We start from the raw sequence: 15,333 nt of genomic DNA on the forward strand, positions 1-15,333 counted from the left end.
TACAATAAGACAAATGACACTATCATTATCGTTTAAGCGTCGTAACTATTATGTATCGACCACAACCTATTTTACGATGAAACGGACAGCACCTCCCCTATTTATATGACTTCCCACAAGTCAATAAAATCACCAAACAGCCCAAACAATATCATTAATAATCATATTGAGCCTCCAAAACAGTCCACCAACCAACAACATTACTACCAAGCCTTTCGATATATATTTCACAAGTTCTAGCTTCAACGACTTAGCTGCAACTTGGATAATCTTAAATATATATAGAGTAAGAGGTTCCTTACCTTTAAACAGAAAGAACAACTCCAATTTGACCTTAATTTTCCACGAAATATCCCTTCAATTCTGCCACAAGAACAAGGAAGCGAAACTAGCAATTAATTCGGGTTTTTCGGCACTAGAATTACTTTAGAAGACTTGAAATCACCTAGGGTTGATATTAAAAACTTGAAGGTGTATTTACAGGACATAAAACACTTAAAACAACCTCCCACACGAGCTGGAACAACACAAAAATCAGCAACAACAAGAAGAACAAGAAACTTACTAGCGCCACGGGATTCCCGACATTTGATTTGTGTTGTTTGCCCTTTGTTTGGGTCTTGGATCATGAGAGAACCTTGAGAGACTGTTTTTAGGGTTATAAGGTCTGAATATACTGAAAAATAATGACTTAAAACGGGGTTGAGGTATCTTATATATGTCCATATGTCTTAAACCGCCTTTGTGGGCCCCATAGAGAGCAGCTTGGCGCACTCTCGCAAAAACACGAATATCTCTCTATTCCGAGATCGTATCGATGAACGGTTTAATGCGTTGGAAACTAGACTCATAGATCTTCAATTTGATAGGTAGATCACCCCATAATTCCAAGCACATTGGGAGAAAAATGCAGTAACATTTGACCTAAAGTTTAAGTAAAATTATAAACCTAAGTTGCGACAACTTTTATCGACTTTTGTTTCATAACTCGCTTGACTTCAAGACTTATGATGCGGATATTATATGATTCAAATAAATTAAAACAAGACCTCTTGGGACAATTAATCACCTCTAGTGTTACCCGAAAATACGGGTTACAACATCCTTGATTCGTTTAACTTCAAATACTTGTTAACCACTCTTATACACCCTTGTATCATTTAAGACCAATAGGATTAACTTCTTATCATCTCAAAGATAATCTCTTCTTGGATTTACATCGACTAACTTACGACGTGATCTATGGTATGCGAATTTGGGTTGTAACACTCCGCATCTACGGAAGTCCCATCGCAGATGCGGCTCTATCTCAAACCAATATCCCTCGCTTCTGCGCCCAAGGTAGCACACCTGCGCTCCCGCTTTTGCGGGCCACAAGCGCTTCTGCGCACAGACATGCCGTTTCTGTGTCCTTCCCCCTCAGCCCAGCTACCGCTTTTGCGGCTCCGCATCTGCGGCCAAAACCTCGCAGGTGCGGTTATACCAGATGACAGCAGCTCCAGCATTCTTCCAAACCCAAACTTGATCCGTTAACCATCCGGAATCCACCTGAGGCCCTTGGGACCTCAACCAAATATACCAACACGTCCCAAAACACATTACGAACTTAGTCGAGTCCTCAAATAATGCCAAACAACATTGAAAGTACGAATCGCCATCCTATTCAAACCAAATGAACTTTGAAGCTTCAAACTTCTACAATCGATGTCGAAACCTATCAAATCACGTCTGATTGACCTCAAATTTTTCAGACAAGTCATAATTGACATTACGGACCTACTCCCACTTCCTAAATCAGAATTCGACTCCGATATCAAAAAGTCCACTCCCGGTCAAACTTCTCAAAATTATCCAAATTTCCAACTTTCGCCAAATAACCCCGAAATGACCTACGGACCTCCCAATCCACATCCGGACGCGCTCCCAATACTATAATCACCATACAGAGGTATTCCCATACTCGAAATCCCAAACAGATATTAATAACATTGAAATGCACTTCAACCCAAATTTATGAAATTCTTCCAAAATGCCAACCTTCCACAATAGGCGCTGAAATGCTCCCGGGTCATCCAAAACCCAATCCGAACATACGCCCAAGTCCAAAATCATCATACAAACCTGTTAGAACCTTCCAATCCCGATTCCGAGGTCGTTTACTCAAAAATCAAACCTTAGTTAATTCTTCCAACTTAAAGCTTCCGAAATAAGAGTTTTCTTTCCAAATCAACTTCGAACTTCCCGAAATTCAATTCCGACCACGTGCACAAGTCATAATACCTGAAGTGAAACTACTCAAGGCCTCAAACCGCCGAACGCTGCACTAGAGCTCAAAATGACCGATCGGGTCGTTACACAAGAAGCTCCAAAATCACCCAAAAGTAAGAGAAATGGGTTGAAATGGCTTAAGTCTCGTAATAAAGAAAGCTCATTCCTCCAGGACTTCCGCATCTGCTCTCCCTGGGCCACATCTGCTGAAGGTTCATCGCAGATGCAGTCCTCCCTTGGCTGGCCTAAGTTCGAATCTTCAGAATGAGGGTCGCTTCTGCGAGGCCGCTCCTACGGCAGATGAGTCACACCTGCGCAAGTCTCGCATCTGCGGTCCCTTGACCGCTTCTGCGGTCGCGCATCTACGGTCATCTTGTTCGCATCTATGGTTTCTAGCTACCCATGCTGGGCCGCTTCTACGGTTGTTGGATCCCTTATGCGAGCTCACACCTGCGATTGGCCCTGCGCAGGTGCGGTTACACTAGAAGTTGGGTGCTTCAGCTGTTCACCCATGGCTAAGCGACCCCCGCGCATCGTCCGAATGGCATTCGGGGCCCCCGAGGCCTCGTCCAAACATGCCAATAAGTTTGAAATCATAAAACGAACATGCCCGCACCCTCAAAACGCAGAAAACAAGATCAAAATTAAGAATCACGCCCCAAACCAAATTGAATCAACTTATGAACTTCAAGTTCTTCCAACTTACTACGAACGCGCCGAAACATATTTAAACTATTCGAAATGACACCAAATTTTGTGTGCAAGTCTTAAATCACCATACAGAACTATTCACGGGCTTGAAATCCCAAATGAACCTCAATAACACCAAAACCTACTCTAAACCAAATTTTAAAGAACTTTTAAACCTTCAATAAGCAAACTTTCAACCTTAAGCGCCAAAATACTCCCGGGTCATCCAAAACCCGATCCGAATATACGCCCAAGTCCAAAATCATTATACGAACCTATTGGGACCATCAAATCCCAGTTCTGAGGTCGTTTACTCAAAACGTTGACCAAATTCAAACTTACCCCTTTTTGCCAACCTTAAGGAACCAAGTGTTTCGATTTTAATCCGAACCCTTCCAAATCCCGAACTAACCATCCCCGCAAGTCATAAAACAGTAAAAGCACATATGGGGAGTCTTATTTAGGGGAACGGGGACCTAGGAAGAAAAACGACTGATCGAGGCGTTACATTCTCCACCTCTTAAACAAACGTTCGTCCTCGAACGGGTCTAGAATCATACCTGAAGTGCTGAACATGTGTGGATATCTGCTCCGCATTTCCTCCTCGGTCTCCCAAGTCGCCTCCTCGACTGGTTGACCCCTCCACTGAACATTTACTGCAGAAATCTTCTTGGACCTCAACTGGCGAACCTACCTGTCTGTCAACAATGGCAGTTAGCTCCTCCTCATAACCTAGTCTCTCATCTAACTGAACCGTGTTGTAGTCCAACACATGCGTCCTGTCGGCATGATACCTTCGGAGCATAGACATGTGGAAAGCCGGATGAACTCCCGATAGACTGGGAGGCAAAGCAAGCTCATAAGCAACCTCCCCAACACGTCTCAACACCTCAAAGGGGCCTATAAACCTTGGGCTCAACTTGCCCTTATTTCTGAACCTCATGATTCCCTTCATCGGCGAGACTTTCAAGAGGACCTTTTCACCCACCATAAACGATAAATCACATGTCTTCTGATCCGCATAACTCTTCTATCTAGATTGTGATATGCAAAGTCGCTCCTGAATCAACTTTACCTTTTACAAGGCATCCTTCACCAAATCAGTACCATATAACTTAGCCTCGCCAGGCTCAAACCATCCGATGGGAGAACGACATCGCCGACCATATAAAGCCTCAAATGGAGCCATCTCGATATTGGTCTAATAACTGTTATTGTAAGCAAACTCGGCCAAAGGCAAGAATCGATCCCACTGCCCTCCAAAGTCAATCACATATGCTCTGAGAATATCCTCCAAGATCTGAACTATCCGCTCTGACTGCCCGGCGGTCTGCAGATGAAAGGCTGTGCTGAGCTTTACCCGGGTCCCCAACTCACTCTGTATTGCCCTCCAGAAATGCGAAGTAAACTGAGGACCTCTATCTGATATAATGAAAACAGGTACACCATATAACCGAACAATCTCCTAAATATAAATCTAGGCCAACCTCTCTAAAGAGTACATGATCACAACCGGAATGAAGTGTGCCGACTTGGTCAACCTATCGACAATGACCCAAACTACATCAAACTTCTGCAAGGTCCGCGACAACCCAACTACGAAGTCCATAGTAATGCGCTCCCATTTCCACTCAGGTATAGTCATCTGCTGAAGTAGGCCACCTAGCCTATGATGCTCATACTTGACTTGCTGGCAATTTAGGCACCTCACCACATACTCAACTATGTCCTTCTTCATCCACCACCACCAATAATGCTGCCTCAGGTCACGATACATCTTTGTAGCACCTGGATTAATAGAATACCGAGAGATGTGGGCCTCCTCTAGAATCTTCTCCCTCAAGCCATCAATATTGGGAACACATAGGCGACCCTGGAGTTGCAGAACACCATCCTCACCGAGAGTAACCTCCTTGGAACCACCCTGTAGTACCGTCTCTCTGAGAACCAACAAGTGCGGATCATCAAACTGTCGAGCCTTGATCTGCTCGAATAGTGAAGACTGAGCAAAAGAGCATGCAAGAACTCGGCTGGGCTCTGAAATATCCAACTTCACAAGTCTGTTAGCCAAGGACTGAATGTCCAAAGCTAGTGGCCTCTCCTCTGCTGAAATGAATGCCAAACTATCCATACTCTCCGCATTTCTGCTCAAGGCATCTGCAACCGCATTAGCCTTGCCCGGATGATAAAGGATGGTAATATCATAATCCTTTAATAACTCAAGCCACTTGTGCTGCCTCAAATTGAGATCCCTCTACTTGAACAAATGCTGCAAGATAGGATGATCGGTGTAAACCTCACAGGACACCCCATAAAGATAATGTCTCCAGATCTTAAGTGCATGAACAATTGTAGCCAACTCCAAATCGTGTACCGGGTAATTCTTCTCATGGGGCTTCAGCCGACATGAAGCATATGCAATAACTCGCCCCCTAGCATCAGTTCAAAACCCAAACCATCGCATGAAGCATCGCAATACACAGTATACATCCCTGAATCGAAAGGCAATACCAACACTGGTGCTGAAGTCAATGCGGTCGTGAGCTTCTGAAAGCTCACCTCACAATCATCGGACCATCGGAATTGTGATGACCCAAAATGTCATATTTAAATTTAATAAGTAATTTCGTGTTCTAAGACTTCGAAAAGCACCATTTATCATTCCCCGACTTGTGTACGCAGTCCGTAAATTGTTCCGAAAAGTTTTCATGTGAAAAATGGATTAAAATGTGAAATAGAGCTTTAAAACTCAACTGAGTTGACTTTGGTCAAAATTTTTAGCAAACGGACCCGGATCAGTATTTTGATAGTTCCGGTAACTCCGTATCGTGATTTGGGACTTGGGCGTATGCCCGAAATTTAATTTGGAGGTCCCTAGTTCAAGTTATAACCATTTAACGGAACTAGCAATTTAAAGGCTAAAGATTCCAAGTTTGACCACGGGGTTGACTTTTTGATATCGGAGCCGGAATCCAATTCTAGAAATTTGAACAGCTCTGTTATGTCATTTATGATTTGTGTGCCAAATTTAAAGTCATTCCGGATTCATTTAATATGTTTTGGCACGAGGTTTGTAAATTGAAAAGTTTAAAACTCAAAGTCCGAATCGAGGTGTGAATTGCAATTTCGATGTTATTTGATGTGATTTGAGACCCGAGTAAGTCCGTATTATGTTATGGGACTTGTTGGGATATTTGGATAAGGTCCCTAGGGGTTCGGGTGAGTTTCGGACGAAATTCAGATTGTTTAGAGCATGTTGAAAGCAGTAGGTTCTTGGTAGAACCTGGTGCAATCGCACCTGTGCAGTAGTGATCGCAGGTGCGCAACCGCATCTGCGAGAAGCCGGTCGCTTCTGCGACCTGGGCATTGGCCAGTTGCATCGCTTCTGCGGAGAAATGGGGCGCAAATGCGTGACCGCTTCTGCGAAGGTTGCACCGCTTCTGCGGCCGTTTGGTCGCTCCTGCGGCCGTTTGGTCGCTCCTGCGACGTCGCACGTGCGATAGAAATGTCCGCAGATGTAGAACCTCGCCTGACAGCCCTACTTCGCAAATGCGTGACCGCAGGTGCGAAAATATAGCCCGCAGATGCGAAAATGCTGGGCAGAATACATAAATCGGGTCTTAGCCATTTTTACTCATTTTTGAGTTTCAAGTCTCGGATTTGGGCGATTTCAAGGGGGATTTTTACGACTTTGAATTGGATAAGTGTTCTTTAACCAAAAGTGATTATATTTCACAAATCCATATCTATATTCATCATTTATTTTGGATTTAGATGGAAGAAATTGGACTTTTTATAACATCTTTCAAAAATGAAAAGTTAAGATTTGAAGGTCCATTTGATATCGGAATTGAACAATTTTTGTATGGTTGAACTCGTATCGGAACGGGTGTTCGGATTTCATGAGTTTTTCGGGATTTGAGACATGGGTCCCACTGTCAAATATTTTAATGAATTTTGGATTTTTATCTGAAAAATTAGTAAATTCATATGGAATTAATTCCTATGATTCGTATTGAGTATATTGAATTGTTTATGAATAGATTTGAAGCTTTTGGAGATGAATTTAAAAGGAAAAGTTGTGGTTGAGTAATTGATTGGAATTTGCAAAGCGAGATAAGTGTCGTGGTTAGCCTTGACTTTAGGGAATAGAACCCTTAAATTATTTATTATGTGAATTGCATGTGAACGATGTATAGGCGAGGTGACGAGTGTCTATACGTCGTCAAATTAATTGTTTGCCTGCTTACTTGAAAAATCATAAATTTTTTTAAATCATAAATTAATTATTATAATAGTTGTTTCTCTCCTATTCTTTGTCAAATATTAATTCTTGAATTCCTGCATTAATTTTTACATGCTATTTGAATTATGTATTTTAATTGTTATTTGACATTTAGCATATTAAATATTAAACTACCTATTTTCTCTATTATTTTCATAATAAATTATTATTTGTCATTGTTTGGTTCATAAATAAATCATAATTATTGTGTGCCTTGATGCTTAATAATTTCTCATTGGATATGGTATTTATTGGAGTAAGTTTTATTACATTTATGAGTTGTTTAAAATTATATTGGGGGAACGGGTTGCACGCCGCAACAGAAATGAAAGCATATATATATATATATATATATATTGGGGGATCGGATTGCACGCCGCAATAGACTTATTTAAAAGTCAATATTGGGGGATCGGATTGCACGCCGCAACAGACTTATTTAAAAGTCTATATATATACTTGATTAAATTAAAAATATGACAGACTTGATTAAAAGGAATATATTGTGAGAGCGGGTTGCACGCTGCAACAGAATTGAATGTGGATATATTGTGAGAGCGAGTTGTACGCTGCAATAGAATCGGTTGAAATAATAATGGATTATGACTGCTGAGTTGGCTTCAATTATTATAAATGAGTTACCTGATTTATTTCTATTATTTGTTGTTGTTACTAATATTGCGTACAGGTTAATGTAAGTGAACTGCCTTAGCCTCGTCACTACTTCGTCAAGGTTAGGCTCAGCACTTACCAGTACATGGGGTGGGTTGTATTAATACTACACTCTGCACTTCTTGTGCAGATTTTGGAGTTGGTCCCAGCGGCGTACCATAGACTTGCTCGGATTTCAGCTACCAGAGGAGACTTGAGCTATAACTGCATGGCGTCCGCAGTTCTGAAGTCCCCGTCTATTTTACATTAGCTGTGTGTTTATTTCCAGATAGCTTTATTTTATTCAGACCTTTATTTGTGACACCAATTCTGGGATGGTATTTAGACACCGTTATTTTTATGGGTTATTTTACTATATTTCAATCTTTGCTTCCGCATTTGTTTTTTTGGTTATTAATAATTTAAAGATTATTTAAAAATTGGTTAATATTATTCTAACGTTGGCTTGTCTAGCAAGTGAAATGTTAGGTGCCATCACGGTCCGAAGGTGGAAATTTCGGGTCATGACAGGAATGGAGCACCCTTCTGGGTCAATCTAGTCAAGGGTGCTGCGATAGATGAGAATCCCTCCACAAACCAACGATAATAACCTGCTAACCCCAAGAAGCTCCTGATCTCAGTCGTTGTGGTAGGACAAGGCCAACTCTGAACTGCCTCAATCTTCTTGGGATCAACCTTAATACCCTTGCCTGATACGACATGCCCCAAGAATGCTACAAAATCTAGCCAAAACTCGCACTTGGAGAACTTAGCATATAGCTTCCGTTCCCGCAAGGTCTGAAGCACCACTCTCAAATACTGCTCGTGCTCCTCCATGCTACGTGAGTAGATCAAAATGTCATCAATGAAGACAATGACAAATGAATCAATGTGTGGCCTGAACACCCGGTTCATCAAATCCATAAACGCCGCCGGGGCATTGGTCAAGCCAAAGGACATCACTAGAAACTTATAATGGCCATATCTAGTTCGGAAAGCCGTCTTCGGAACATTCGAATCCCGAATCTTCAACTGATGGTACCCCGATCTCAAGTCGATTTTAGAGAACACCCTGGCACCCTGCAACTGGTCAAGCAAATCATCAATATGCAGTAACGGGTACTTGTTCTTGATGGTAACCTTATTCAACTGGCGGTAATCAAAGCACATCCACATAGTCCCATCTTTCTTCTTCATAAATAACACTGGTGCACCCCAAGGCGATACACTCGGCCTGACGAACCCTTTTTCTAGCAACTCCTTAAGCTGCTCCTTCAACTCTTTCGGAGCCATGCGGTATGGTGGGATAGATATAGGCTGGGTACCTGGAGCCAAATCAATACAAAAATCGATATCACGATCTGGTGGCATGCCTGGAAGATCAGAAGGAAATACATCGGAGAACTCCCGGACCACGGGCACTGAATCAATCGCCGGAGTCTCTGTGGTAGTATCCCGAACATAGGCCAGATAAGCCAAACAACCCTTCTCGACAATGTGTCAAGCCTTCAGGAAAGAAATAACCCGACTAGATGTACTGACAGACGAACCCTTCCACTCCAATCTAGGCAAATCTGGCATCGCCAAGGTAACTGGCATGGCAATCAAGGATGGCGTGAGATGGAGATAACCAGTACATGCCCAGGATGACCTTAAAGTCGGTCATATCGAGCAACAGAAGATTGTCTCTAGTCTCATAACCACAGAATGTAACAATGTAGGATCGGTAGATCTGATCCACAATAACAGAATCGCCCACAGGAGTGGACACATAAACAGGAGTACCCAAGGACTCACGAGGAACACCCAGCAAATGAGCAAACAGAGATGAAACATATGAATATGTAGATCCGGGGTCAAATAGTACTGAAGCATCCCTACCGCAGACAAAAATAATGCATCTGAGGCCACTGTATCTGGTCTGGCCGGAAAAGCATAGAACCTAGCTGGAGCGCCACCTGACTGGCCTCCACCTCTAGGACGGCCCCTACCCACCTGCCCTCCGCCCCTGGGCGGCCGGACTACTGGTGGGGCAGCTGGTGATATAATCATAGGCTGCTGACCCTGCTGCACTACCTTTGCCCCGAAGCTTGGGGCAGAACCTCTGCACATGACTGAGATCCCCGCACTCGAAACAACCTCTCGGTACGGTGGGATGCTGACATGAAGTCTGACCCTGATAGCCTGAATACCCACTGGAGGAACACTGGATAGCTGGTGGGCGGTAAGAACTCTCTGGCATGGCACTAAAATAAGGTCGCACTAAAGCACCCCGAGGAGGTGGCGGTGATGGATATGCGGGCCTGCTAGACTGTCCCCTCACGAACTGACCGTTGCCCCCAGCCGGGGCACTACTGAACTCTCCAGAATATCGAAACCGCTTATCCCTCGTAGCATGCTCCCGACCACGCTGACGTGCACCCTCGGTCCTCCGAGCTATCTCTACAACTAGCTCGTAAGAAGTCCCCATCTCAAGCTCTCGGGCCATAATGGCGTGGCTAGCAGAGTGCAAACCTACAACAAACCTCCGCACTCTCTCTGCATCGGTCGGAAGTATCATAAGTGCATGGCGAGAAAACTCAGAAAATCTCGCCTCATAGTCAATCACTGACATATGGCCCTGCTGGAGCTGCTCGAACTGAAACCGCAACTCTTACCTATGAGAGGGTGGAATATATCTGTCCAAGAAGAGGCATGTAAAGTGATCCCAAGTCATGGGAGGAGAACCTGTTGGTCTGCCAAGAAGATAGGACTGCCAGCATTGACGGGCCCTGCCCTCAAGCTGAAAAGTAGTAAAATCCACCCCATGGGACTCCAATATCCTCATGTTGTGCAGTCTGTCCCTGCCTCGATCAATAAAGTCCTGGGGATCCTCGTATCGCTCACCTCCAAAGACAGGAGGTTGTAGCCTGGTCCATCTTTCCAATAGCCTATGCGGATCACCGGTCGCAGCTGGTATGGGCTCAGGTATAGCTGCTGCAATTGGCTGAGCTCCACTCGCGAGTAGTACGCCCAGGGTCTTATACACGGCAGTTGCATACCCTGGAGCCTGAGCGGTAGGGGTCTGTGCTCCCCCTCCTACCTGAGGTATGGCTGGGTCTGCTGGAAATAGATCAGCCTGAGTTATAGAATCCATGAACCGCAGCATACGGCCCATGACCACCTAAAATCCCGGTGCGGATATGAAATCCACCGGGGCTGGCTCTGCTGTAGGCACCTCGCCCTGCTCCTCAATAATAGGATCCTCTACTGGATCCACTGGGGCATAGCTGGGGCAACTCTAGGACATCCTCGTCCCCTACCACGGGCTAGAGCCCTCCTTCGGCCTCTGCCTCGACCTCTAGCAATAGGGGGAGCAGCTCCTCCATGGTTTAGAACATCCGTTACGCGCGTTCTCACCATTTGTGAGAGAATAAGAGAAAGATACTTAGTATCACATCAACTGCATGATAGGAAATAAAGAGAGAGTAGTTTCCTAACACCCTATAGCCTCTCGAAGTTAAGTACGGACGTCTCTGCACCGATCCGCAAGCCTCTATTAGGCCTGCTCATAACTTGTGAGACCTACGTGAACCTAATGCTCTGATACCATGTTGTCACGACTCAATTTCTCCTATAGGCCGTGATGGCACCCAACGTCGCCGCTAGGCAAGCCCACGATGAATTTACTATGTGATTACTTCTTTTAATGGGCTTACAAGTACTTAAATTCTATTTATTTAAAATTTTGAGAAATAGAGAGTCAAATGAATAAAATGAAAGCTTTTGAATGCAAGCATAAATATGCAAATGCTCCAAAACCATAAAGTCTACTAAAGTGTGTGCCAAAATCTGGTGTCACAAGTGTATGAGCACTAGTAGAATATACAAAACTCTAACTACTGTCTGAAATAACATAAACAGAAAAATAAGTACAAAAGAAAGGCTCTAGGTGTTGCAGATCGATTCAGGATGCAGCTCACCACTAGAGGTAAATAATCACTAAATAACAAGCAGGAAGTAAATAATTCTTTCACACATGGTAAGTCCCAATTTAATTTCATCAAGTATACTTTTAACCTCTCAAGCCATGAAATGATATCAAATATATAATTAAACTCTGAGTATTAACACGTATGATTATGCCGAGGTCATACGGCCCGATCCAGAATAATGTGTACACTACCGAGGGTCGAGCGACACGAACCATAGATACATCTATCTAGTGCCGAGGCGTTCGACCCGCTCCACAAGAAGAGAGGATACTTTATAAGCATTTGACTTAAACGTTATTAAAGGCTAATACACAATGTAATACAAATTCCATTAACGGTCTTTCACAATTCCTCTGACAAGTTCTAATATAGTGTAGGCACTTTAATTTAACAAGTAGGGTGCAAACATTTCAAATAATTCATGATTTGGGTCCTAAACTATCCGGACATAAGCATAAATAGTAGCTGCGCACGGGCTCTCGTCACCTTATACGTACGTAGCCCCCCATAATTAGAAGCAAACATTAATTTAAATCACCTATGGGGTAAATTCCCTCTTACAAGGTTAGACAAGAGACTTACCTCGTCTCAAAGCTCACTTTCTGGCCTCAAATTCACTCTAAAGCCTCAACTCGGTGCCGAACAATCTGAAACTAGTCAAATATTGTATAAATAAATCAATATATGTTCAAAAGTTCATATTCTAACTATTAGAGTGATTACCCAACTCCAATTGAAGGATTCCTAAAATTCATCCCCGGGCCCACGTGCCCGGATTCCGAAAATTTTCGAAGAAAGTTGTTACCCATAAACTCACGAACTCAAATATATAATTTTCACTCAATCCCATAATCATTTTCGTGGTTAAACCCCATTTTTATCAAAACCTAGGTTTTTCATCTAAACCCATAATTTTCACAAATTCACATGTTAAAATCTACCTATTGTCACGTCCCAACCTCGGAAAGCGTGACCGGCATTCAACCGAGTGAACCCGACCGAGCAAGCCTGTTAGATACTTTCTACCCAATTAATCCATGATCAAGAAAAGACGTGATTTCATTAATTAGACAGAAGGAAGTTCATACATACAACATTAAACCGTTTCATTAGCTATTTCGCTTTTAAGTCTCAAAATACACATATTCTTATAGTCTGAGTGGAACAAGTGATCAAATACAACATATACTTGTTTAACATTTCCAACACCCATATATAATCCACATAGTATCTACGACGCCTCTAAATATACAAAAAGAATAAAGATGGTGCCGGCAACAAGACCCCGGCTATACCTCAAAAGTGACCACAACATAAATAGAAGGTACAATATATGACCCCAAAATAAAATGGGACTTACCGAGTCTGCTGAGATGAGGATGCAGCACTATCTGTGATCAACACTGTCTGCTACGTAACCACCTGCATCCATTTAAAGATGCAGCGCCCCCAACAAAAGGGGCATTAGTACCGTCGAATAGCACTAGTATGTAAAGCTAAATACCAATTCAATAGAATGAATAATAATACAAGAGGAACAGTCAAGAATTCAATAAGGGCTTCAAATAATATAGAAGCAACAATGTTAAGGATCATATACATTTTCAAGTCAATTTTCGTATTATTAGGTTGGGTGACCTTTAGTACCGATATTCCACAATTCACAATACCTCTGTATTCTTACACGGAGTCTGATCTCGACCCGATCAGCTAGGTCATCTCATTTGAGACATTACCACAATTTCATTATGATTTCCAGCACTGTACCACCATGTGTGCGGCATGGCGTCCGATCACGGCCCGATCGGCTAGGTAATCTCATTTGAGACATCAACCATTTTCATAATTTCATCCACAATACCACCGTATTCTTACACGGAGTCCGATCTTGGCCCGATCAGCTAGGCCATCTCATTTGAGACATTACCTTTTTCAGTCAATCATCTCACATCGTACATCTTTCATATACTTTCAATTCATTGGCACTAGTGATTACGATTACATAGTCATTCTTGGCACTTGACCGTATTTTATAGTTCCGGTCCCCTTTTTCCACATTCAAATATCATCATCATTATCCACAACAATAAGGCTTCCCATTCAAGACATTAGATTCACATATGAGTAATTTGGGAGTCTTAGGCACATAGGGGCTTTTCATACAATTTGGCATAAAAACCTTTATTTCGATCTTGACATGAAGTCTTAACATTTCTAATACATATTTCACATTTTTGAATACATCCTCAAATAACAAGGTAACATGATAAAGCATTTAGAATAAATATTGGACTTACATCCTTCAACACAAACACATTAGAAATCGTCAATTCTATAATGATCAAGGGCTTACTCCAATTACATGAACACCGTGGGGTTCGATTCTAAGAAGAAGGAGGTTTAGCCAAAATCCCTCAATTGAGCTTCTCAAACTCTAAAATGATCCGGAATTCTTAGCAACTTCAATATATTTTAGAAATATAACAAGTTGGACCAAAATTAGGAAGATGGTCATGATTCTAGCTCATTTGAGCATATTATCAAACACTAGGTGTGCATCAATATTTTAATGCCCTTTTTTTGTAGAAAATTCCATCATTCCCCAACCCATTCTCTATCATCTTAGCTCATAATCTTCCCACATACTTCAAGGATACATGCAAGGTAAGCACTCCCACCCCATAAATTATCTTACTAATGGCCCATTCTAGTTACATTATGGAATTAAGAATTTGGGTGATAGAATCTTACCTCTTAGGAAGAAGACCTAGGTGCCTCTCTTGAAAATCTTCAAGGTTTAAGTGAGAATTGAAGAGCAATTGATGAAGATCACTTCTCCCTCTAGGACCATCTCTCTTACTCTAAAAATATCAGAAAATATGCTCAAAATGGTCTATGGGGTGTGTTTTAACGGAATAGGATCGGGTTTAAAAATTCCAAAATTGAAGCTCCGAAACAGGTTCTGCGGTCGCATATGCGACCGCATAGTAGTTATGCGGTCCGCGAAATGACCACGAAAATGGGTGCCAGAGCTGGAAAGAAACTGACCTGGTCTGCGGTCACTATGCAGCCCGCAGACCTGTTCTACGGTCGCATAATGCACCGCATAACGGTTCTGCGGTCGCATAGTGCACCGCAGAACCTTCCTCCGAAAAATCCCAAGGCAGGATATGCGACAAGAATGCAGCCCACGAAACGGTTATGCGGTCGCATAATGGCCGCGAAATTGGGCATCAAAAATATCCCAGAAATCTGCCCCACTCTGCGACCAGTCTGCGGTCCATAGAGTGGTTCTGCGGCCGCAGAAATGCGTACTTCTGCCCAATATTTTTCTCTACGCCTACTTTGGCATCGCGGAATCCGGGTTGTTAGGAAAATTTTTTACGGGGCCTTACACCCATAATCTATGTATTTAACTTACATTAGATAGAATTTACTTACCTCCAAGTTGCTAGGTGAATACCC

Source organism: Nicotiana tomentosiformis, chromosome 5 (assembly GCF_000390325.3).
Source record: "Nicotiana tomentosiformis chromosome 5, ASM39032v3, whole genome shotgun sequence".
Taxonomy (NCBI): domain Eukaryota; kingdom Viridiplantae; phylum Streptophyta; class Magnoliopsida; order Solanales; family Solanaceae; genus Nicotiana; species Nicotiana tomentosiformis.